The 26,819-nt window shown below is 42.0% G+C and overlaps 1 protein-coding gene across 6 annotated transcripts in view; it reads left to right on the forward strand.

Annotated features, from left to right (window-relative positions):
- Positions 1-13,616: 13,616 nt before the first annotated feature.
- Positions 13,617-26,819, forward strand: part of ZNF148 (zinc finger protein 148) — a 42,585-nt gene continuing 29,382 nt past the window's right edge. For 3 of the 6 annotated variants that reach the window (XM_072931984.1, XM_072931985.1, XM_072931987.1), the window contains exon 1: positions 13,617-14,042. The gene's annotated coding sequence lies outside the window, so the exon portion shown is untranslated. Of the gene's footprint in view, positions 14,043-14,509; positions 14,712-26,819 lie in introns of all 6 variants that reach the window. The other 3 variants (XM_030277112.4, XM_072931986.1, XM_030277111.4) reach the window with 2 other exon arrangements.

Below are 26,819 nucleotides of genomic sequence, written 5' to 3' on the forward strand. Positions count from 1 at the left end.
AGGGCTGTGGCAGAGGCTGTCCCTGGTTGCTGGGGGTGTCTGTGCTCAGGGGTCAGGCACAAGTGGTACCAGTGATGGCTGTGCTGCACATTCCCAGGGCTGTGTCTTCTCTGTTCATCCCCTGGACAGGACACAGGCAGTCTCTGCCCTCTTTCAGTCATGTCTGAGTAATTTATGGCCACAAGCTGGTACCAATATGAAATTCACTGGGACTTGCTGGCATCCTTAAAAACTGTTTTAAGAGGGGCTTAGACTTGTCTTCCTCTGCACTGCAAACAAAATTGGCTTTTGCTAAGCTTCCAGGAAGGGTCCTTTTCTACAGGGGCTGCTGCTCCTTGGGTACCTTTCCATGGGGAATGGACTGGAGCATTCCTCTGGGCTAGGGAGATGCAGACTTCCCTGTTCTTGCAGAAGTTATGGGAAGGGGAAATGGGGAAACAAACCACCTGGTGCTGTGGCCACCGTGGCCTGTCTGCTTTAGGAAATAAACTGAAGGCAAGTTCCCTCTGGGTATCATGGTCCACTGAACTTGCATCTCATGCGGTTTAGTGCCTGGTGCCTGCTAGATGTCAACCTGTTGTGGGATGATACCTCAGGTGGTGCAATGAAGCATGTGACCAGCTGGCAATTAATGAAATGGCAGATAAGGATCTTTTGGGCTGAGGTCACCCATATTTTGTTCTGTGTGTGGATTGCTCTGTTCTGTGTCTGCCCTGCTGCAGATGGCAGCTACTCATAACCTCTTCCTCCCAGGGCTCTCCAATAGCAGATATGGTAATTTCCAGGGTAAGTGTGTGACTGATTGGAAAATGTACCCACGGCCATGGAGGCTTCTCACAGGACTTCAGAAAGTTTGTACAGGCAGGGTGTGTTCAGGAGAGCACACAGTGGTGTATTTATGGAAGAAAACTCACAGCAGAACGAGAACTCCAGTGCAGCTACTTGATGGAGCTGAACATCTCCAAAGAGGCACTTGCTAGCTGGTCATCATTTTGTTTTCCCTTGGCTCCTCTGCTTTTCTTACTGCCTCATTCCTTGCAAAATTCCAAGCACTTTGCTCCTCCGGGTAGCAGCTCTAGGCTGCCTCATGCTCGCTGTCAGCAATCCCGTATTTCACACCGCAAAGCAGGGGCTGCAGGTGTGGCCCCACATCTCTGGTGCCTTCTTTGCTGGATCCTTGCTATTTGTGTTCTTTGGTAATTGCAAAGCCAGAGAATCTTGGGAGGGGTGTAGATAAAACCCAGTGACAGGCTAGTGTGCTTAGCAATGTGACAACAGGCAGTATCTTGTCTCACCTTTTCCAGCTTGAAAAAGGTTCCAAGGGAAGAAGTCTGGGTTGCTGGTAGCTTTTGGGCTATGATGTGGTTTGAAATGTCCCTGTGGGAGGAAGCAGTTTAAAGAGTGATTTAAGGGCATTGAGGTGTTGGGAGGAAGGCTGGGGACAGACAGGACCATCTGCACAAGGGAGTGCCCATCTGCATGGAGGCTACAGGGAGGGGATGCATTGCAAGGGACACTTCCCATCTGGTGGGAATGGGGGTGAGCTGGGGCTGGGGATGCCATGGCAGGGAGGGATGCAGGACCTGGGCACATGCAGCAGTGGCCAGGGGGGTGACAGCTGCTGTGATGTTTAGAAGCCAGCTCAGGGGTACTGTTCCTCAGACGGGGCTTGTGAGCACATTCCGAGGCGTGGCTGCTGTGCCAGCTCTGGGATCAAATGGGTCATCTTGTGAAGTTCAGGTATTTTGTGAACAATTAAAATTGCAGTTCATGTCAGCGTGACTGCTCTTACAATGTGATGGCAATTACAGGAAGTGCAATGTTTGATGACCAGTATCTCATTTTCTAGAGGGTGACTGAGATTTCTTTTTCACACTCTGATGCCAATTTCTTTAAATTTAAGATCTACTGAGGGGAGAAATGAACAATTTCTCTTAGATGAATTGCAAAAGCTTGATAAATCCTTTAGGTGTAGTGGTCTGTGTTGATGGTGGTTTGCTGCTACAGACTTTAGGTCTGAAAAAGCTCCCACCATGAAAAGAAGTTGGTTTTTTTTCTGGACACTGAATCCATGACCCTCGCTAGAAACAATGCAAACACACAGGGACAGCCTGACCGTGCAAGGTGGTGCTTTTACCAGCAGCTGCTGGTCGGGGTCAGGCAGATCACAGGGAAGGATCACAGCAGCTCCCTGTGCTCCCTCTCTCATCCCCACATTCCTGAGCTGCAGTGATTTAAGGTTAACATTCCTTCATTTGTTTGCAGCTATAAAAAATAGACATCTATCAGGGAATGGTGAGATGATGTGCAAATTCAGCAATGAGAGAGAGAGAATGTTATATTCCTGTTGGTGGTTGTGTCTTCACATATTTTAACAGACCTGTTCTTTTGGTGGCTGTGTCCAGCACAAGAAGGTTCCAGCAGATTCTTGGGTAGTACCCCAATACCAATTCATTAGGAATGATTTGAAGTATTAAAAAATTGTACATGTTCAGACTATTAACAATTTCCAACAGTAACCATCATCTATGATTTTTTGCCCTGTGTTTTAGAGGGCTGTGCACCCTGAGCTGCTACCTTGTAGGAATTTTGATCTGATTTAATTGTGAGCAGCTGGTCTTTGTCACTGGCTTCAGGATACTGCTCCTGCAAGGGCAACTGAAATTGCGTATTTCTATACTAGCTTCAAAGGACATGTCCCTATATTATTATGAAAAATCATCTTTTGCTAAACTAAACTTTGAAGCTGCAATATTAACAATTTTATATGCCTATGATCAGTGTTTCTGTGGTGAAGACACAGCAACATCCTCTTTCTGTCCTAACCCAGCCTGTTTGCTATTTTTGCATGTGATATTTTGATGCTGCCTCACCTTATGCTAAACCCCAGTCTTCTACTAATTTTCTTTATTTGTGATTCAGTTAGCTTTTGTATTTCCAACATAACTTACTTCAATAACACATTCTTTGTTATTTTGAACTTGAATTGTGGGGGATTTTTTCACTCTCTCTAACAAATAATTTTGTCTACTTTGGCACTAAATAAGGCCTGGTTTTCTTTCTTTTTAAGGACACTGACTTACTGATTTCTACATGAAAATTTCACCAGCATTAAGACTACTTGTTAGTATGCACAGCTACAGCAGAGGATGTTTTATTTTTTGACAGCTTCAGCTTCGTTAACGTCTCTGTAAACTGTGGAAAGAAAGCTGCCATTTTAGTACCTAAGTGGGCTGTACTACAGAGACATTTCCGAAGCAGGAACCAATCCACAAAATATTGCAAATTTGCATGCAATTAGAAATGAAATTGACTATCATATCTTTAATTTAATATGCTAAGTGAGTTGATCAAAAAATGGCCAAGGTGATGAAATGAAAGTATCCTTGATTTACATCTAAATATACATTTTTCAAAGGAAGTTGTAGCCTTTTATCATGCCTTCATATTCCAATAGCTGGCATTGATTTCAGCCTGTCAGCTTGAATCTACTGTTGTTGATAAGGAGCCTTTGATAATACGATGACAGTTTTTTAAAATAAAGCTATTTTTTCCCCCAGAGGTATATGGATTTGGGTTCACCTTGTTGGGTTTGCCCTTTTGTATTCAATGAGTTACCCAGAATCTCCTCCTCCTTCTTATATTTATTTAGTTTTGTGATTTTGTCAAGGTTATCAGCTAGATATTTTATCAGGGTCTATTTTCTCTGTGCCTCTAGCTTCTGAAAATTGAGATTTAACTTTGTCTGGCAGTTAGGGCCTACTGCACAGCCACTGGCAGCTCTGCAAACCTTGTCAGCTCACCAGAGGGGCTGTAGGGAAGGGAAACTGTCTCTTTCTTGAGACAATGCTTTGACCCAGAAGAACATCCTGTGCATTACTTGCAATCCACTGTCACCATTTGTCCTCTCCAGTTAAGTGTTTTCATCCTCCATCAGCTCCTTGCCCACCTGCCCTGTGAAGCACTGATGGGATATTTTCTTCCGCCTTTTATTGCACCTCCTCTCAGACTGGCCAAGGCTCTCTCCTTAAACCCAGGTACCAGTTTTTCTGCATCTGCTTGTCTGGCTTGATGTGCATACATCCACCCAGCAAACAAAGGCAATTTACTTCACAAAGAAATATGGTTTTTACTTACTACAAGCCATTTTAAACAATTTATTTTACTTTTAAATGATCCTCAGCACTGAACGCTCATTTACTTTGCAGATGGAAAGCAGCTCTTACCAAACAGGCTTTGTTGTCTGGGATATCCCCAGCCAACACTCAAACCACTCTGACGTTCTTCTGACCACTTTCATTTTACATTGTCCCCAAGGCTTAGCCAAGCTCCCTGGATTTCCCAAGCATGTGGTAATTGCTGTTCTGGAGCTTTCTGAGCTGGCATTACATGCACCAGCCTCCTGACCAACCTCAGGCTCTCTGAATCTGCCTGGGCACGAAGTGTGGCAGTGTGCAGACTTCTTCAGAACAGTTGGTCCTCACCCAAACCTTCTAAATGGTTACGTCAGTGTGAAAGCGGCTTCAAAAATGCCACACCAAGTGTGATGTTCTAGGAGACCAGGAGAGATGGTGCTTTTCCAGCAAGTTTGTTGGAAGACACGTACAATTTGAGAACTGCATTAGTGCTGTTAGCTGAAAATAGGCTGGTGTTGCTCCATCATGGGCTCTAATGTTAAAAAACAACTGCTGCCACTCCTGAGGTTGCGGCGCTCCTGGGTCCTGGATCCCTGTAGTTAGCCACGGATAGCTGCAGGATCCGGTCCACAGGTGCTGCGATGGTCTAAGGAAATAACGAGCTTCCACCGATGGCGGGTGACTCACGGGTGGCTTTATTCCCAAGGGTTTAGGTGAAGGAGAGTGAGGTGAGGGACGCAGGGAACCAACCACATGGAAAGGAAGCCAGCTCCAAGGGCCCCGAACCAGGGGCGGGGCAGGGATTATAACAACAACCAGGGAGGAGGGTCAGGGTACAAAACTACCAATCAGGTGAGGGTGTGAGGGTGGAGTCAATGAAGAGTGACACGGCAACGGCCAACTGGGATAGAGGGAAGGAGTGGTTTCCGGGGGAGAACCAATGGGGACACAAAGAACTTAGAACTTTCTGGAACAGGGGAAAGTGTACATAATGATTGACAGGAACAGGGGGAAGGGATAACAAATAACTGACAAATGGGGGAGGCGGGAAACTAAACATCAGTTGCCTCCCAGGGTAAAGCAGGGAGGCCATCAACCACACCCCCTCCCACATGAGGTGATCAATGGAGAGGTCATATCATGTGCAGCATCCCTTCCTTATCAAAGTGGACCCATGGAGAGAAACTGGGGAGGGACCTGTCTCCCCTTGTGTAAAACAGTGTGATATATCAGCACTACAAAGGTCACATTTTTCTTAATGCTTACACACAGCACCACATTCCTTCACAGAAATTGGTCTCTTAAAGATTGCTTTGTACTTTAAACAAATTTTTGGCAAAATTTCTGGTATACCTCTGAGATTTCTGGCGTCTCTATGTGTCCTTAAATGGATCCCCTCCAAGTTTAGTTCTTCATAGGCACCAGCAGATAGATATAGATAATTGCAAATTTCATGGTTGGAGTTATTCAGTAATGACTAGGTTTGTTAAGTTAACTTTGGGTAAGACTTAGCACTGAAGACCTTTGCCCTTCTCTTTTTAGGTAGTCAATGCTGTCATGGGGGTTGGAGATCCTTTGTCACTGTTTGCTCGTTACTGGATAAACCAGAGACACCTCCTTCATACACACACTGAGTTCTCTTAAGATGGCAACAAGGCCATGACTTTATAAAGCCTGTTCAAGTTACTGCTTTGGGGCTAAGCAGTGTTTTTGGCTCAGGACATGTGATATATTTAACACAGAGAGTGCTTGGAACAGACTTTTACTCTGTTCTTTCAGTGATGAACAGGCATGGCCAGCCAGCCCCAGCCAACTGGGACAAACAGCATACTCTTGGAAACAAGCAGTGCCAGTTTTTTTCCCCTTTGCTGTTTTTAAAAAGAGCAATATCTGAAAGTTCAGATTTTTGTTTGCTCTTGCCCATTTCATGCCCATTCTGTGACAGAGTGTGGTACAACCACAGGGTATGGTGCAAAGGGCTGATGTCAAGCAAGAGGAATCAGACTTCTTTATAGCCTTGCAGGTGCCTCAGGTACTCATGTTGGCAAGACATTTCCCTTCAGAATCCTTTTGAGTTTAGCACGAATGCTTTGGATGAGCCATAGCAGAGAAGTTCCCCATTTTAATATCTTGTATTCTTTCTTTGTTGATTTTTTTTTCTGTACCAGACATTACTTCATGTACTTTTATTCTGTCTCCCTTGCTTTTCTCTGAAGATAATAATCCAAATCATTTCAATCTTTTGGGAATTGCCATACCCTTGATCCTACTTGTTGCTCTTTGAATTCTCTGAAGTTCTCAGTCTCTGAGATGACTGGAGATGGCTGGACCACAGCAGTCTTCTTGAAGTTGTACCACAGATCCATGTGAAGATACTGAATCTTTTTATTGTTCTTCAGCCTATTTTATCTGTTTGCTTACTTTATCTGCACACAAAATCCAAAGCTGGGTGGCACCTGGTGGCAAAGGCTGTGATCTAGGTTACTTCTACGTGGTTTATTTGTGCAAACTGCTTCTAAAGATCTCTATTGACTCCATAACCCCATAGGCCATTCCAGTGGTTTGTGACCTTTGCTATTAGAAAAACAGAAAAATATCTAACCTAAAGGTAAAAATTTATGTCTTACATCCCTCCCAAGGGCAGGGAAGCCAGCTTTCTCCACTTGTCAGTGTGATGTCCTCTTACATGTCTGAAGACCCTCATCATGTTTCTCCTTTAGCATTCTTCTTATGAACATGTGCCTTTTGGGTCAGGTTTTTAGACCTCTTGGCATTCCTACTGACCTTTCCAACTGGGACATATCTTTCCTGCCTACCTGAACTCTCAGCTGTCCTGTGCAGACTGAATGGAAGTGATTCCCCTGTGTCCTTCAAGGTTTAAGCCAGGTCACACCTAACAGCATAATATGCACATCAGCTGATGTTCAGCTTGTGAAAAATTGCACTGCCCTACTAAACCAACTTCTGCAATATTGCTGTCTTTTAGCTCAGCCATAGATTCAGGTCTTTTCTCCATCCTTACTGAGCTGAACTCCATCATCTTCTTCTCCATCCTCATCCAGAGGAGGCTGGACCTAGACCTGGACCTGCTTGGTGCAATTTGAAAATTTACCTGTCCTCATCCTCCTGTTGAATAGTCTGGTACAAGTCCTAATCAACTCCATTCAATGCATCCTTGTGTTTAGAAAGAAAAAACAGTCATCACTACATTCAAGTAGAATTTAATTTGCTTGCTTTGGCCTTATGACAGATTTCATCCAGTTCACTTCTCATTTTATGAGAAAGGCACATCAGAAAATAACTTATCAACAACTTTACCTTCTTGCCTTTCCCTGTCAAGGCCCCCCTTCTTTAGCTGTACCATTGTTATTTATAATTTATAATGTATCTTAGCAGTTTGCCTTTTCTTCTAAATTCAGAACTTAATGCAGATACAATTAACTTTGTTGGCTATTGTGTTATGCATTTATTTGGAATTTTTGGAGGCCTCTGAGGTTTTGCTTAGTCCCTACTGTGGCCTGATTAACTTAACAAATTTATGACAGCCCAGTCAGTTCAACTCATGACAGTCATGAATGGGCTCTATATAATTTGGGGAATGGTTAATAGCCTGACTTGTTCCAATATTTCCTTATGCTGAGGCAGTTTTTGAGTGTAGTACCAGAGGAAACCAGTAATGGGAGGGCAACATTATGATTTTTATTATGTTTTTACACAAAGCCCAAAACCCTTCCTTTTTTTTTGCCGTGTTGAGCAAATAGCTTACAGAGTTCCAATTCCAGCCTTTTAGAATCTCTCCCTGGTCTTCAAGATCCATTTGTGCTCTTCTCATTCCCCCTTCCTTCACTGCCAACTAAATTAGAGATTTCACTGCCTTTCACAGATTCAGATTTGTATACTCTGTTGGCATTTCCATATATTGTTTGTTGGCTAAAATAATATATGGAAGTATCCCATTTGGCATAATGGCTTGATCTTTGTAACCCTGGGAATGTTGGGTAGGAAAGGACCTTAAATGTCACCTACTTCCAAGACCCCTGCCTATATGTAGGTATATACATATACATATATTCATATAATTTTTTTTTAAATGCTGAAATACATTTTTTTGTGTTTGAACTTTTAGTTGGTAAATATCAATCTCCCATCCTTCCCACTGCAGCATAGCCTGGTGTCCTACCTGCTCTGCACATCTTGCGTCTTGATTTTAATCAGGTCAATGTTAGACTTGTAAAGAAGAGTGAATCTGAATTTAAAATGCTGTACTTGACTTGCACAAACTCTCAGCACATGCAAGGTCGTGTGATGCAGCCTACAACAGGATAAAGTAAACCAAGAGCATTGACACAAAGTAGGTATGAAGTAGCTGGTTACTCATCCCTGAGTAACCTCCCCACCCTGACAAGCCTTTAGCTAATGGTTCAGCTAATGCTGTCTTTCAAATTAGATCCACTATAATATTTCAAATGAAGGAACTCAGCTGCAGTGGGACAGACACATGGGAAAGATTAAGATGAATTAAGTAAAGGTGTGACATTAAATTGCAACACTTAAAGCCCACCAAATCCCTGTATGGATGTTCTCTCTTTTACAGATAAAATATCCCTCACTTCCTTTACATTATTTCTGAAAAGCTTAATCCTAACGTGTTCACACTGGGGTTTAAGGCCCTTTTGCTTTCCTATCTGCAGTTAATTCAACTTAAATGTCTTAGGTAGGCTGCCAATCTAAGTTAAGAGTAGATGGTTTTCTGCTCTACTTATAACTTGTGTTTTAAGGCAGAGAAATGGGTTCTTTAAGCTCTGTCTCGTGTCATCTGACAATTTGTGTTAGGCAAGTGCTGCATTATCATCATTTTTGTTGCTTTTTCTGTCTATTAGACATCTCAGCATAGGACATTAAACATCCTCTCTTCTTTTAGTCTAGAGATTTATAATGCTAATTTTACAGGCATGCCAGGTGGGACCAAGCCAGACGTATTACAGATATCTGAATGTCTCGTGTCTACACAATCCCACCCTGACTGATGCTGCCTTGCTATTTTTTTTCAGACAGCTATGTCTCTCATTAAACTTTTCTTTTGTTTTTTCTGGGATTTTTGTGCTGTCTTGACCTCAAGTTTTAAAGCACTTCAGGCTGCTATATTACTATAAAATAAATGACTGAGTCAGGCCAGGCATGTTTGTGACATTAGAAATTAATCTGATATGAAGAATTCTTCACGGCTTAGGTGGAAATGAACAGTGCTCTCCTGCAAACAGCTTTGGGAACAGAAAAGATTCTGGGAGTAAGGAAAAGATCTGTGTGACCTGCATGCACCCTCTAACCAATATTGACCGTAAGTAATTACTTTTGTTAGCAAACATCAGATGCCCAGGTGTTTTGAGCCATTGCATGCCACCACATTTCCGTGCATCAGTAATGTCAGGATGAGCACACTGTGCCACTCTGTGGCATTGTGATTGATTCCTGATCTGCCAGCAATGTAGGGCAAGGCAGACTATTGAGTCAGGCTTACGTGGGATCATGAATTGAAAGCTTGCTACAAAAAACATTAAATAATTAAAGCACAAATTCCACCAGGGATGCTGAAATGAAGAGGAACAATTTACAGTCAATGTGAATGGATGCTCAGACAATGGACTCATTAAATTTCTGCATTGAACATGTGTGCTAGTTAAAGCCCTGGTGAAATATTCCAAATGAAAAAATGGATGGAAGGTGATTTTCTAGCTTTCAGTAGCAACTGTTCCCTGATTGAATCCATCGCTGAAATGTCAGGCATTCACCAAGGCATTTCTAAAGCACCATGCATTTTATCACTGACACATACTGGCTACCAACCAGCGACCTTTGTGGACTAGGAAGGAGGGGAGGAGAGGAACTGAAGAAGAATAATGGGAGTGGGATGTGTATCACTGAAAGTCAAGTTACTCTCATCTTCCACCGAAGTTGTGAACTTCAGCTGTTTAATGATTCCACAAGTACAGAAAAAGTGGGTTTAACATTGCTTGGTTTAACATTGTGTCTGTCCACACCCTACCACCTCACACTTTCTCTTGGATTTATCTTGGATTTGAATTTTCTGTTTGCAAATACCTTCTTTTGAAAACATAAATGTTTTTCAAGCAGTGTTCTCCATATATAAACTACTGACATGAACTCTTCACTGATCATCTTCAGTCCGTTTTATCAAGACTTAGCATCACTATAAAATACTCAGTAAAAACACTGATTGCTGAAGTGCAGATTGTTTTTCACATTTCCTTTGGCCTGATCCTGTAACCACAAACAGACATAAACAGTCCAACAGATCTTTGTTTTTTTTTGCTCAAGAGAAGCCAGCTGTATGTGTTGGAAGGAATGAGACTGTTAACAGTGAGTTGTGACACCTGAAGGGGGAAGGGGAGGAGATGGACATACTGTATCCTTGTTTTACATGACACAGGACAGAGAAGCTGCAGGGAACTTCACCCTGGACAGTCAATAGGACAGGTTACATCACTGGACTCTGTACATCACTCCAAAAGCACAGAAAAAAGGTGATGTGGGTGGGTGAAAAGAAGCTGCACTTAATATTTGTTGATTTATCTGTGGTCTAAAGGATTGAGCTGTAGGCCCACCCTAATAGTATTTTCAAACTAACAAATACAATTTTTGAAAAACTGGAAGGGGAATAAAGCAAGACCTGGAGAATCAAGTTTAAAATCTTGATACACAGTCCTTAAACCTGATAGCTAAAATGCATAATTAGAAGCTCAGAGAAATACAAATATATAAATTTGAGAGCTAGGCTATGAGGCCATCTTAAAAGCCTGTTTAACTGGTGGACTTTTCTCTCAAATTCCCAGACCAGATATCTCCAGGTCAAACAGCTACTTCGGTAGAAGTTACTGGCTTGATGCATACATTTCTGAATTAAATCCTTTAGTTTTTCATGCAGGAGGTCAAATGTATTGGTTCTGCTTGATGTTCTGAAGCTACTTCCTGGTTAAGACATTTTAAAACACATGTATTTCCCAGTGATTCCCCAAAGCAACTTTTTAATACATAAACCACTTGTGCTTCTTAATTTTTTTTTTTTTAGATTTACACAGAAAAGAGAAGAAAAAAATAAAAGGAAGAAGGGTGAAGTGCTTTTTACTTTCCAGTATTTAGGCCTCTTAAAACTGAAAGGTACTGTGCTCCATGCTGCATACACATTGCCTTTTAGAGGGTTTCTCATGGGTGGGCAACTTTTGGAATTCAGAAGGGAGAGGAAAGACTATATTAAAGACTATTAATTATTTTACCTAGGGAAAAGCAGAGTTTTTCTGCTATTTACAGAGCAGTGTAAGGAAAGAAATATAGGTCAAAATGCAAATGCTCCTTTAAGCTTCTCAAGCTACTGAGTTTATATATTTATTTTCTATTTTGCTATATCAAAATAGTAATATTAATAAATAAACAGCACAGTATTAAGTATGTGTCCAAACACCAATATGAACATGAGCACCACAGCTGGGTGACTTGGTGAGGAAGTGCCATCATTTGAAAATACATGAGGGAGAGGTCCAGGGGCTGATGTATCCCTTCACCACCTCTGCCCTGGTGCAGGGGACTTACAGATGAACAAAGCACTGTAAGATTCTTACTGAACTTGACAATTTTTAGGTGCTTATTTCCTCTTAAAACAACACAAAAACCTGCACCCTAACCCAAACTGTCATTTGAAAATTGGAACATGACTTGATTAAGGTCATAGAAGAATGATAAAAGAGTAATGAAGAGTAATGAACAGTACTCAAATATGCTGAGTCTTACTTTTTTTGCATTAAATACAAGGCAGTCTTTCTTCTTCGTATTACACTGTTAATTGCCAAACAGATATTTTGAAAAGCAGGTTCCAATTGATGTGTCCTTGGAGAAAGTCTTGTGCTCACCCTGCAGAAAGCTTTAATTCCTCAGTGTGTTTTAAAATCAGGTTCTACTGCTGAACTTTCTAACTGAGACTTAATGCAATTCAAAAGATTTTTTTTTTGACAGGGGAAAATGAGTAAAGTCACCAAGTTAACTGTCTTTGAAGGAAAAAAAAATCAAAGCTGAATAAATGTCTGTCTTCCCTCAGTTTCTAAAACTCTTTGTAAAAGAAAATGTTTCCCATTTTATTCAATAAGCAGATTAATGACACTTTTTGTATTTGTGTAAAATTGTAGAGGAGTGCATGGGATGCAGCTACGTTTTATTAACCCTTTCCTCTGTTCATAGAGATTGAGTACTCGACACCATCATTTTGAAATGTACATATTGCATGAAGTCAGGGCAGACCTTCACCAGGGTCCTGGTGTCATTAATACTCACCTCTTAATGAAATGTCTTGCACTGTAACTCGATGGCACAACCTCTGACCTGCGTGAGGGTGCAGAGCCTTATTAATGCACCTTGCTGCAGGAACTCGAAACCCTGCGTTCAGCTGACTCACCAGGCAGATGCTTCCCACTTCTAACAGGACCTGAGTGAAGAGCATAATCCTCATCGCGGAGACAGGGTGATCCTGTAGGACAGCCTGGGAATAACTAAGCTTGTAGCAAAAAGCTTTGGGCTTCTGCTGATTGAATGACTCAGAGCTAAGCCCAGCGAAGCTGGTAAATTTTACCCAACAGAGCTTATGCAGATCTTGGCTACAATCCAGCAGAGCACTTAAGCACATGCTTAATTATACGCAAATGACAGAGCAATTGAGGTACGCACGTGTTTAAATGCGTTGCTGGGTGAAAGACTTTATTTAGAGAAACGTGGAAAAGTTCGTAACCCCTGAAAGAGGTGAAGTTGAGAGGCACAAGTGACACTGTGCCACAGCCTAGGCTGCAGAGGCGCAGCCAGTTTGGGTGGAGAGCTAGTCCAGGGAAGGCGTTGGGTTTTAAGATTTGGCCCCTAGCGATTCTCCAAATAGTTTATTGTGCAGGGTCATGGTGAACATCATGATAATGGAGATTACAGTGCAGAAAACTCATGTTGGGACTATCAGATGACTTTGGAGGCACCGAGAGTCCGAGGGACACCACGTATGTAATGACATTGGCAGTCTGCAGTGGGGCCTCACCACAGAGATGCATCAGGGATGGGGAACCAGATCAGGCTTTACTTCTTTACACTGAGTGTTGGCAGAGCACTGAACAGGCTGCCCAGGGAGGTCGTGGAATGTCCCTCTCTGGAGACATCCCAAACCCACCTGGCCGCGTTCCTGTGTCACCTGCTCCAGCTGAGCCTGCCTGCCCGGGGGGTAGGACGGGATGATCTCCAGAGGTCCCTTCCAGCCACAACAATTCTGTAGGAGTTTCGCCGTCCCCCTGACACCGGCCGCGGCCGCTCGGGCCTTCTCTCACCGGGAGGCCCTGCTGAGCCCCGGCCGGCACCGAGGGGCGCAGGGCCGCTCCGCGCCGGGGCCGATGCCCCAAGGGTCTGTCCCGCCCCGCCTCCGCTCGGGGCCGGCGCGGGCAGCGCTCCCACGGCCGCGGCGGCCTCCTGACCCGCGCGTAACCCGGCACCGCCCGCCCCGGCAGCGGCCGCAGCCCCGGCGCGGCTCCCGGCTCCCGTCTCGCTTCCCCATTGCCGTCATCCCCATCCTCCTCCTCCCGTCCCGCCGGTCCTCCGGGCGCGTTTCCCGTGGTGCAGCGCGCGCGCGGCGCTCTGGCCGGGTGTCGCTGTCACCGCCCGCGGACGCTCGGCGGAGCAGCAGGAAGGAGCCGCCGCCGCCGCCGCCGCTCCCCCCGGGCTCCCCCCGCCGCCGCCGCCCCGCCGGCCCCCCCTGCCCGCGCCCTGCCGCCCCCGCCATGCCCGGGGCCGCGGCACGGCCGCTCTGAGCCGCCGCCGCCGCGCTCCGGCCCGGCCCGGCCCGGCCGCCTTCTCCTCGCAGCGCTGCGGCCGGTAAGTGCCGGCGGGAGCGAGCCGGGGCCGGCGGGGCCGTTCGGAGCGCGGAGGGAGGGCGGGAGGAGGAGGAGGACAGGGACGGGAAGGAGGGGAGGAAGAGAAGGGGGGGCCGCGGCGCGGTGCGTCCCGCATGGGCCTCGCTTGGCCCCGGCGCGGAGAGGCCGGCGCGGAGCGGGGGATGAAGAGGCGGCGGGCGCCCTCCGCCCGCTGCTCCCGCTGCTCCGCTCCGGCCGGAGCCGCGCAGGCCGCGCCGGGGCGGCAGGGATGGGGCCGGCGGGGCTGCCTGACAGACGGACAAAGAGCTGACGGACGGACGGACGGACAGCGCGTCCCGCGGGCCCCGTCCTCCCGGGCCGTATCCTCCCGCTGCCCGCCTCTCCATTGTTCCCGGTGTAAGATAGGTGAAGCGTGCCGACCTGCGAACAGTCATTTCGTTTGGTTTTATTTCTGCATAACCTTCTCAGAGTCTCCTCTCAGCTGCTCGGAGGAAGCTTTTGCACGGCACCTCTTTTCGCCAGCGTCGGGAGCTGCTAACAAGTGCCAGGCTGGAAGTGGCTTGGGAGAGCAGGGGGGACCAGTAGGAGTTGAAGAGAAATTAGTTGGGCTTCAAACACTTTCACTCATCAACATCATTCCTCCCCCGATTCCTGCCAAATCTCAGCTGGGGTGAGTGCAGCAACGCCTGCATTAAGCTGGCTCATGGAAAGGGAAGACATTTGTGTTGCAAACATAGATCATCTTTCTCTGATCACTCTGTTTTTGTAAACTGTTTAGGGCAGCTGTGAGAGATTTTGCAGAATGATTTAAAAAAAAAGTAGATGTGTGGAATCCAATGATCCCAACTTAAGTCTTGCTTTGAAAGTCTACTTGGAGCGTGACCTATCTCTGTCTGCATACACGTGACTTTCTGGTCCAAGAAGTTGTAGATGGGAGAGGTGTCTTAGTCCTAATGAGCAGCATCTTTGCCAGTGGACAGGACAAATGACAGGACGGTGTTTTTTCTTTTGAATAGGATCCCAGTTGCTTTGTTTATTTCTGTACTTATTTGCAAATATCGGTAGTACTTTACAAGCTTGCTAGGAGTATATACATGGGCCCACCCATCATGCTTCAACATTTTGGAGTGCCCATATCCAATTTCGTTATTGTAAGTGGTATAAATTTTGTAGCTATTCTACATGAGTTTGATGAATATACCTTGTGAAGGGAAGAAGTAGAAAAACAGCACTACCCTGCATCAAATTTTTGCAGGTGTTCTTATCCTGTTCTCAAAATCAGTCCAGATAAACCAGTGATCTGATTGAGACTTAAAATCTACCCTGCTGTGTGAAAAGTTTGCATACCTTCAGGCCATGTTAGTTTTTCAGCGTTCACTCCCAGTGTTTGGGTTTGTGCATTGTCCAGTGACAGCTGTCATCTGCAGGAGCTTTGGCTGCACCGGAAGTTCTGGAGCATGTGAGGCCTGCTTTCCTGTGGATCTCGTGGGATCTGCAGGCTCTTGGTACAGGGTACACACACATTCATAGGAGAGACCAGCAAAGCCTGCTCTTGTTGCAGTAATTTAGGAAAACAAAATTCAGTTTCAGTTGCAGTTTCCTGAAAACTGTTGTCATGGCCTTTCCTCATGAATATGCAACTGAATGTATGTGTGTGTTCGGTTTCCGAAAGTGTTTTCTTTGTATTTTTTTCTGGATGTCTTCGTGCCCCTCTTCCCCAAGTATACATGTACTTAAGTCAGTAATCTGATATAAATGAAGAAAGCTGAAAAAGATGAGGATGATCTCTTGCATTTAGAGTGCTGTGTGCCCTATCCTTCTGTCTTTGCTCCTCAGGCTGAGACCTGAGAGAAGAGATGTGTGTGTAGTCTATGCTTCTGTTACTTTGTCTTGTCCATGTGTGCTTCATGTCTGCTGTATTGCAAACATATTCTGTTTATGGCAAAATACCTAAAATAATGGATCATTAAATCAAACTGTTAATTGGGTAAGTAGCTACTTGAACAACCACAATGATTAAAAAAAAAACAAGGGAGAAGAATTATTGAGAATGTGAAAAGTTGTATTACAGGCTGAATTGTTCACCTGAAGGGACATGTACTTTGGGAATATTGTTATTTAGTTTTTCAAAAGTGTTTTTTCCTCTGAGTTCAGTGTGTAGAAGTTTATTTGTGTGCGGATATAAAGCACTGCGGAGTGTGAAGATATTCTAAAGACAGTTGGTGTAAAACCATTGAGGTTGGAAGTTAGTACTTCCCTCTGAGAATATCTGTGTACCAGCAGTGTTAGAGTTGAACTATCAGAATGCTAATATTATATTACTCTAGTGAAATATGGTGACGGTTCACATCAAAGAGTTTATCTCACTTCTAGATATGTTCTTTGCACCACAGGTTCAGTAATGCAGATTTCTTAATAGTGGAGCTCAGGGTATCAGTTGTTAGCAGATGGATTTAGGTTAAACTTTTAAAAATGTACTAATGGGGAGGAAGTGTTTGGATTCTAGTAATCTGGGGAGAAACATGGTGGGTTTGGTTTTTATGTCTGCTGCAAGACATTGGTGATTTTTTTTTGTGACTGGAATCTCTGTAGTGTCTTCCTCTGGCGAGGATTGCTGTGAGAGCTCTTACAAATGGAGACCTGTCTGTATGGAGCAGCTTGATGGAGTGGGCCTTAATCTATCAAAACCCTTTTAAGTGTTTAGCATAATTTGGGATTAGGTTTGATTTCATTTTGGCTCTAATATAAAATGCATTTTTCTCCGTGAAATAATGGCAGTTAAATAAGAAATAGTAACACTGGTAGTGTCTTTTGTAAAGGAAGATACTGCTGTTACCCTACACATGGAATGAAGCATCCAGCTTTCTTGTCCAAACTTAACTTAACATGTCTTATATATTAAATGAATGGCACAAGCATTGAAAAATAAGCACCAGTGGAAATATTTTTTACTTTGAAGGCTCTTAAATGGATCTAACAGGGAAATAGATAGGTTTTATTTAAAATAAGTACTTCCTCTGTTTTTGCCTGGCATTTTAATGATAGCTGCCTTTCAAGCCAGCATCATTTATGATGAAATAGATTCAAGCCTTCAGCTTGCAGTCTGATCTGCATAACTGAGTGTTTAAAGACAAAAGTGGTCCCACAAAGACACCATGGATGTAACCAGACATGGGTGTCTGCTTCTGTCAGGTTGCAGGGCTTATTTAAAGGATCAGTACTGTGATTAAGTTCCACTTTAATTTGTTTGGGTTTTTTTTGAAAGAAATACTTTGGGAAAATGATATTTCTTGAAGTGCTGAAATTAATGATTTTTTTTTTCTTTCAGTTCTGTAAATTGGTATCTGTGCAGAAACCTTTGTGCTAGTATTGAGTCAGATGTACAAACTTATTGTTTTTTAATAGCTGAGACATAGCTATTGACAAGACATGTCAGCAAACCACAGCCATTGGCTATTATGTGCCAAGCACAAATTTCTGTCTAACAAAGGAAAATCCATTCAGATTTTTATGAGATTTATTTTCATTTACACAAATGGTGTTAGTTACTTTATTTCAGTACTTTCCAGTGAAGTTAAATACACAACCCCATCTGTTTAGCTCATTAGCTGGTACTCTTTATACAATTTAAATATACATTTTTTTATCTACATGGAATGGAATGTTTTATACATCAGCAGTAATTCCATAAACTGCACAAGTGATAAAATTTTAAACTATTTAGCTTACAATTTATTGTACAAATTAAAATACAATAACATTTGTGAGTATTCAAATATTATATGTGATTAAATTATCTTCCCCTGACTCCATATAGAGATATTTTTTGTATGGCATTCATCATGTTGGATAAAATACTTGGAAAAAACCTATAATATGTTCTCACAAAACTTGATTGTAAGTGTGTCCCAAGGGGAAATTCACTGTCTTTTAGAAAGACTGTGTAATCCACAACATGCAGAAGGGTTAGAATCTCCTGACTACTTCTTTCACACCATCAGAATGTTATTCTGGGAGATAATATGGAAGCTGGTACTGCTTTTGCTCCAAAATAATTTTTAATGTACTCTTAGGATATTATCAGTGTGTTAGTATATTCCAGGCTATGATATCAAGGGGTAGCACTGTGAATACTGTAATGTAGTTAATGTATTACTAGGTTATATTATTTGATTATTTCATTGCACTTTTGAAAACAGCAAGCCACAGCTCAGTAACAGCATGTGTATTGGCCTGATCCTGGAACTGATACACTCTACTGGCATATTAGTATGACAGTATCTGCATCTTGTCACGGTATGTGCAGAAAATCTTAAGACAGTGCTGTCTAATTCTTCCCTTATGACTAGGATGACATTTTTATAAGCGCAGAATTAAACAGTCTGATGATAAAATGAAATCTGTGTGGGAAGAAGTTCCAACCTGCAAACAGCAGTAGACTGTAATTTATGAACAACCTATCAAATATAAACTGTCTAGATCTCTTGCACTGGAAAAAACCCAAAAAATCCAATATAAAAACCAAAATCAAAAATCAAAGTGCCTGTAAAATGTCCATAAGCCAATTTCTTGATATAACATGTGATATTACTCATGTGTAAGGCTGTTGTGATATATGTGTGAGCTCAGCTGTGTGACTGCTAGAGCCTTCTGCTCTAAAATAGTTTCAAATGGCAGCTGCATCTGCAAGGTTAAAAGATGCCCATTCATAAAAACTTGTACAACTGTCTTAAATGTTTTTGTAATAATTTCCCATAAAGTCTCTATTAACTTTTGCTACTTATGCACCCCACCATGGTTATAAAAGACTTCATTAGAGAGGTTTACAGTGCCAGTAACATCATGACCAGGTCGTGTTACCTTAATGCAAGAGGTGAAGTGAGAAATACTGATGCTGTGCAGATGTGTCATAGTCATATGATCACTAGCAGTATTTAAGAAAAGGGAAAATTCAACTTTCTACATTCTCTGAATATTAACTGCTATGTGATTGCCCTGAAAATTTGTCTGATTTTTCTTTTTCTGTTCTTAGGATTGTATTTGAATCAAGGAAATAGTGATAATGCTCCTAAAAAGTGTGTGTGCATGCAGATGTGTATGCAAGACTCTAGTAGCATGTATTTATGATGCTGTCTGGCCTAAATCTCTAGTCCTGGAGAATGAGAAATGTTCATCATAAAGTGAAGTTTATATTGCCAAATAATAAGCAGTGTGTTTGAGTGCCTGGGATGTCATTGGGAAGGGGCAAAGCAAGGAAGCAGTTTCTAAATACACTGGGTTTCTGCAGGTTTTCGTGGGTACTGAAAACTCTCCAGGCTTGCTTTCAACAAGTGATCTTTAGAATTGCACTACAGACATTCTTCAGTTTTGTAAAGGCAGGGAAGAGGGAGCAAAGTGAGTATGTAAGCCAAGAAATAAATACATTTCACAGGATGCATGGATGATTTTTTTAGTCTGTAGGCATTATAACAGTCAGAATTTCCAGATTCAGTGGATGATTTCAGAGTGTCTCAAATAGGAGTGCTCTGAAGGAAATTATCATCTCCTGAGGCATGATTCTCCTCTGGTTTTGACCACATACACACAGTGGTTTCTAACATAGGTCACTGTTACATGTCAGTCTCTATCAAACAAAATACATGTGAGATGGATGACAATGGCCAGGCTTTTAAGTTGGGTCATTTCTAGTACTGAGCTGTTCTTGATGCAACAGTAACTATATACATACATTTAAGACATGTTCTTTCTTGTGTCTGTAAAGTTTCTTTTAAGAAAGAAGTTCTTCACGATAGATTGGTAAACTCAACCAACTCCCTTTTTGCTAGAGTAATCTTGCACTGCTTACTTAGAAGAAAATTTTTGTATTGTCCATTGTAGACCAGCTGCAGAAGGAGGTGGTCAATCCTCAGGGCACCAACATGTGATGCATTTATTTTACCAAAATCACTTGCAGATTTTCCAGACATGCCCATGAAATATTGGTTTTCAACTCTTGTTTTGACCTTATAACTGGTTTTGTTGAAAATAAAGTCTAGTGTGAAGGTGCCCTGAGTGAATATTGCTTTAACAATATCAAATAAAAATGAATCTTTCATATGGGAAAGACTGCTGTCATCCTTCAAGGAGGAAAGCTTTATTAGGCTGTGGTTCTCAGGAGCTTCCTCTGTCACTGGTGAATCTGACAGTTGTATTTTGTGATGAATTTTTGTGTAAGTCAGCAAAAAAGATGTCAAAGTTATGTGATTGTGTTCTAAGGAGCAGGAAAACTTGTTACGGGGTATAATGAAGTAAGGAAAAGCTACTTGACTTTAGTGTTGTTTTTTTTCCTGGTAGAGATTATGAAGTTGTCTTTTTAAATGACTCGTAGAAAAGAATTTTTATGTATTTGAAATGTGTTTTTTTATGATCACCAATGATAAAATTAAGTTACTGAGAGGGGAATTAAAATAGGGTTTATAGAAGAGGAGCACACAGAGGATGATCATCCAGTTGTCACAGTATTTTGCTGGAAGATGTGAAGTAGGTGGCAGTTTGTAGACAAAACCAGTGGGCTTGTTGTCTGAATCTGACAGTTAAAAGTAGATCATGCAACGCAGGCATGTTCAGCTGGTGCCTGTTAGGAATCAGTGTTACACTATATTGGATCAGATGTAGTGCAGCTTTAAGTGTGAGTTTACTGTCACTTTCCAAGGAACAGCGATGTAAAAAAGAGAAACTGACAGAAAACTTAATCTGTCAATTCTTCACATGATCTCACATTTTACTGTCTAGGGTGCCTTTGTGTCACCCCTGAATTCCTTGTAGGTCACAAGACAGGCAGGGGACTTTCTGCAGTTGTGGTGGTGATGAGAGGGTGGCTGCAAATGCAGAAAAAATGGAATCTGTTGTAGTTACATCTTATGTGCCTAGAATTTGCTGTAACATTGGGCAACTCTTCATTTCCCACATTTTGTTGGACACAAGTTCAGCAGAGAAGCCTTGGCTCTGGTGCTTCTATCTTGTGTACTTGGATAGGTAGTGTTAGGACAAGGGGTAATGAACTGAAACAGGGTAGATTTAGAGTAGCTATTAGGAAGAAATTTTGACTGTGAGAGTGGTGAGACACTGGAAGAGGTTGCCCAGAGAAGCTGTGGATGCCCCATCCCTGTCAGTATTTAGGGCCAGGCTGAATGGGGCCCTGAGCAACTGGTCTAGTTGAAGGTGTCCTGCCCTAGCAGAGGGTTTGGAGCTAGGTGATCTTTAAGGTTCCTACTGAACCAAACCATTCCAGGATTCGGTAACAAATTGTTGCCCTGTTATCTATGGAACACACCTTTGCATTGAGGGAGCTGGGTGAGTGCAGCTGCATCAGTGTGAGACTCTTAACATGGATGAGTGAGGAGCCAGTATCTGGAAAGCAGTTCATAAAGGCAGAATATGCTGAATTTTTTCTTCTTCCTAGTCCTGTCAGAATATTTTTTGGCTTTACAGATTGCTTTCCTGCTTACTCAATAATACAGATTATAATATTATATTGAATGTATCTCACTAAGATTTGACTTAATAATGAAGTTACTTGACTATAGGTTTTCAAAAATTTCAGACCTGTTTGGAATGGTAGCCCTTAATTATTGGTCTGTGAGTTAATGGCATCAAGAACCTTCAAGATTTTTATTCTTAGTAATTACAGGAATTGTTATAAACATGTATCATATCTTTTAATAATTCTGAATTTTTGTTCTAGTGTATTCTAGGACTTAATTAGTGTGAATTAGCTGCCGGGCACAAAAGTCATTGAGATAGAATCCAATTTCCACAAACTTTTTATTTAAGAGGGCACAATCCTGAGAAGTCTGTGTTTTATTTTTTGGATTATTTTCAGTGTTTCTTAATGAGCCAGGATATCTGTGTTATTATTGCCCTTATAAAATAGTTTCTAGACATCTCATGTTTTGGCTTGTCTCAATCTGAAAATGGGCTTAAGAGCCTGAAAATTGTTTGAAAAATTTAAAACTGTAATGAGGAAAAATCACCTTGGGATATGTGGTAGAAGTCAGTGGGATTCCTTGTTCATACCATTTTTGAAGAGTTACCTGAAAGTTCTTGCTGAGGTTGTGGATAGTCTTTTGAAGACAATACACTGCAGAAGCACACTGGATTTAGTACTTGATTTGCTTTTTTTTTTTCTTTTTTTTTTTTTTTAAGTGAGGGTCATTGAGATTAAAAACGAATTAAAAGAGGCTGATTTGCAATTCTGGAATTTTATGTAAGTGGGATAGGAGTAATTCTTAGTTGATTTAATCTGACCACAAGTGTTGGTTAGCAGTAGGGAGGTGGTGGATTTGTTACAACAGTGTGGAAAAAACAATCCTGACTGGACATGAGTATACTCTTAAAAAAACCTTCTTTGTTGTCTTGGCAAATGTACATGGGCTGTAACATGCTTGTGTTCCAAGATGGGTTTTGAGAAAGTGACCTGGTTGCTCACTTCCACGATTTTAGAGTTTATTTCTACTCCTTCCTCCTCTGCCTGATTTCATACTATCTTTAAATACTAACACATGTCAGTTTTATGTGCTGAATCTTCTGTTCATTCCTGATGAAGGTGCTTGGTACTGTTTTGATGCTCTGAATGCTGTTTAGGCCACAGCAATCCCTGATTCCACTGATGAAAATTGCTCCTTGGTGCCCAATTTGTAACTGCTTGAATATTTGAAGAACAGTGATAGATTTTCTTTTTCTGGCTCAGTGTTGATCAGTGTTCTCCCTAACGTAGCATCACAACATCCTCTGCTCCTTGATTTTTATCATGCTTTAAAGGAAAGAAAGGGCTACCACCAGAGTATACAGGTCAAGATACTGGTTCTTGTGATACCTAAATAATTGTCACTGCACTGGTTTTATATTCCAGAGCTGCCATCTCTAAAGAGTCCAAATGCTTTTTGGAAATGTCATGAATATTCTGTGATTCTTTTTCTTACCTGATGAGATTATACTATATGGGCTTATCTTTTCCATTGACTATATTACATGTGTGTTGCCTTGTGTTTGTGTTAGCAAATGTGAAGTAGATATTTAATTTTTAGTTGCCAGGTGTATTAGTCTTACAGAATAGGTAGGTCACTAAAAGGCCTTTTTTTATTAATATAGGTAGGATAGATAATTTATTTAACCTTAATAAAGGTTTGAAGAGTGGAGCAGTGAGTAGAGATCTATGTCTTTGAGCTTTAGGCTCTTTCAGGTCTCCTGGCCCAGATTTTTGACCCCTGAAGGTAACACTGTGGTATTTGAAAAGCAGTAGAGAAAGCATAGGATTTACTTGGTCTTCTCTGGAATGAATATTTTGCTAAAGAGGTATTCATTCTATCATGTTTCGGATTAACTGGATTATTTGAGTTTCTGTTCCATGTGTAGATAGATGAAGGGTGTGTTTGAAACACAGCTGAAATGAAGTAAATATACATTAAAAATGAAGTTATACTGACATAAATGAAGTTATATGACAATGCTTCCTCTGCAGAAGAATGAGATGAGAAAATGTTCCTTGCCTGGTGGAAAGTTGATCTAGGGAGAGAAAAGAACATTTTGTAGAATTTGTTTTGAGATGTTACACAGAACATAATCTTACCCTGAATAGGTTTGCTGAAATGAAGTTATAGAAAAAATGCCTGCTCTATGCAAGGTGGTGTGCTAAAGTTGAAATTGGAACTTAGGAGAATGGTTCCTGTATTCTAAAATACTTGCATTGCTTTCACAACATGAGAGCCCATGTTGAAATAACGTCGAGTGCTGAAGTAAGATCTAGAAATACTACCTGTGCTCTATAAGATCTGCATTGTTGATATTCATGGCCTTCTCACCTATGGTTTAGAATAGTGTTGGTTTTTTTTGCTGTAAGTTTTCCTTGTGCTGTCATGTATGTAAATGAAGAAAGTCTTCCAGAACCTCTAAGATGGCTTTTGCAGCTAACTTCCAGGTTTTTTGAGCAAAACTTTCTTGGTTATACATCTGTTAGCTTATTGTCCAATGTTATTTAATCTGTGTGGATGTATTAAGTAATTGTCTTGAATTCTTCTTTAATTACTGCTTTTCTTTAGTACATGTAGATGGCCTTTTAGAAAACAATGAAGTTGAAGTAAAGCTATTACAAGAAAAGCATGGTTTTAAAAGAGCAATTTTAGGTGTAAATTAAGTAGGCAAGCCTTAAAATTGCAGCATTGAGCTTTACCTGTGCCACTTAATTTTACCATCCTCCTTATGGTTGTATTATTAATATATTGCATCTTAATATTATGCCATATTATTTCAGGATACACGAACCCCAGAGCCCCTACCTTTTTGAATGTCCTTGAATTGGATAAGCAGCTGCTCTGTACTTTGCTTTCTTCTTGTTGTATAACATGTGTTCTCTTATTGTGCTTTGCTTAATCCCGCTCTGAAGGCAGAATGAATATATTACTTTGTGAAATTTCTGTTATAGCTATCACTAGGCTTGTGAGGCCCTCAGAGATAATGTCTGCTGCTTGCTTCACACCTAAATCCCAGGTGGGTCATTGCACCTGATTGAGAAACATGAAGTGAAAAGATGGGAAGAGGAACGATTTGCCAAGATAGATTAGCCCCAAAAGCAGCGGCAGAGCTGCAAAAAGCTAAATCTCTTATAGTTCTGTTGCATCATGGTGGCAAACAATTGTCGGAATCTGTGGGTATTGGTGATTCTGAGATTGTAGAAAGTCTCTGTCTTTCTGCCCCGTTGCCAAAGAAGAAGCCATGATTCGTCTGTGCTGTTGTCAAGGTTGTTTATTCTTGCTTATCTATAACATGTTCTGCTGCCCTGCCGCAGGTCTGTCCTGCAGGGCAGCGTGTGGGGTTCTGCCCTCAGTGGGATGTTACAAACATTATATACCAGAAACTACCTGTGCTATATTTACAATAATGTGCCAATATCTATCATCTACGTTGAACAGTGTGTCCCCAGCCTGAACCAATAGAAAAATGCCAACACTACAGTGAAACATGGAGGGCATGAAGAAGGAGGAAAAGGACACAACACACCCAATTCCTCCATCTTGTCCCCTCTGAACCCCTAATCTAGAAACTTAAAATTTTACTTTTGCACCCGTGTCACACTTAATTATTACTCTTATCAAACACTCAAAGCTTGTAATTCATCCTGTAAGATTAAAAACTCTTCTCCATGGACAGAGATCAGAGACAGTGTCTCTCGGGGTTCTGTACAGGGGGGTTTCTGACCCCTGCCAGGGTCCCAGACCTGCCAGGGCAGCCAGAGGGAAGCCCTGGATTCCCACAAACAATGTTTCTCTTTTCAAAGTCTTATTGTCATGCTTACCTTTTCTGGTAAGCACCTTTTCTTTTGTGGCAGTCCTACACTGGTGTGCCCCATGCCTCTAATCATTCTGTGCCAGTGGCTTCTCCATTTTAGTTGGAAACCTACTGCCAGACCCCTCTTGCCCACCTTCTTTGAGCAGTTTTCTCAGCCATTGGTGCAGGTTTACCTTCCCATCCGAGGTGTGCTGCCTTCTCCCCTCAGGCTGATGGAACAAGAGCACCACAAACTGATTAGTTCACCCTTGTGACCAATATTGAAAATCGCTTGCTGTTACAAGTATTTTACTATGCCTCAGGGAGAGGAAATGGATATTTCTTATTTTATGGCTTGAGAATTGGTGCCTGTGAGCAAGACGAAAATTTGTGTTTGGTGTGGATGTCCATTGAACTCTTTAAGAGCTTTTTTTAAAATTAAAATAGCAGCATTGCATTCATCTTTGTATTTTTAAAGTAGTGCTCTAAGTGACGTAATTGCAGCTCTGAGTACTCAGCATTTTGGGTAAATCTGACCTAAATGTGTCAGAATAAGCAGCCAGAAAATGTGCCAAATATAATTATTGATCACCTATTTTTAAAAAACTTTTGTAGAAAGTGCTTGTTCCTATTTTGCAAGGTAGGGTTCAACTGCCTAAATGGTCACAGCTTTCTTTTCTTGTGCTCTGTGACTCACGCATGTTTTGGCACTTGTAACAAGCAGAGAAAGGATATTATAATCTGTCTGACTAGTTTCACATATTTTTATGGAGCATTCCATCCAGTGTGCTGTAGAAAACCACATATATATATATATATATATATATATACACACACACACGCATGCACATATATTTGTGATATTTGTACTTTAAAGAAGTACAGTACCAGTATTTGTGCTTGGGATTGCCTTATCTCACTTGCAGAATCTTATACTCAGCCTTGATGAACTCCATGAAGTTCACACAGGCCCATCTCTCCAGCCTGTCAGGGTCCCTCCCTCTGGATGGCATCCCTTCCCTCCAGGGCATCCACCACTGGTGTCTTTGGGAACTCGCGGGGGGTGCCCTCAGTCCCGCTGTCCATGTTCCTGACACTGATGTCAAACAGCACCAGTCCCAGTGCCAAGCCCTGAGGAGTCCCACTTGTCACTGGTCTCCACTTGGCCATTGAGCCATTGACCACAACTCTCTGAGTGCAACCATCCAGCCAATTCTTTATCCACCAAGAGGAAGGAATAAGTGCACACACATGTACAGACCTTTGGTGTTTGGGTCAATTTGAGAGCAACAGCAGGTTGTCATCTTCTGTAAAGCAGCACTAGCATAGTGCTTGTTATGAGTAGAGATGCTTCACAGATACTTGCGGATACTAAAGAAGTTGTGAGGCCCAAGGAGTTTAAGAGCTTTTTTAAAAAAATCATATTTTTAAAAATCTGTGCATTAGAGTAGGTACCAGTGAGAGGGTGGACTCTCAG

This window comes from Taeniopygia guttata, chromosome 7 (genome assembly GCF_048771995.1).
Source record: "Taeniopygia guttata chromosome 7, bTaeGut7.mat, whole genome shotgun sequence".
Taxonomy (NCBI): Eukaryota; Metazoa; Chordata; class Aves; order Passeriformes; family Estrildidae; genus Taeniopygia; species Taeniopygia guttata.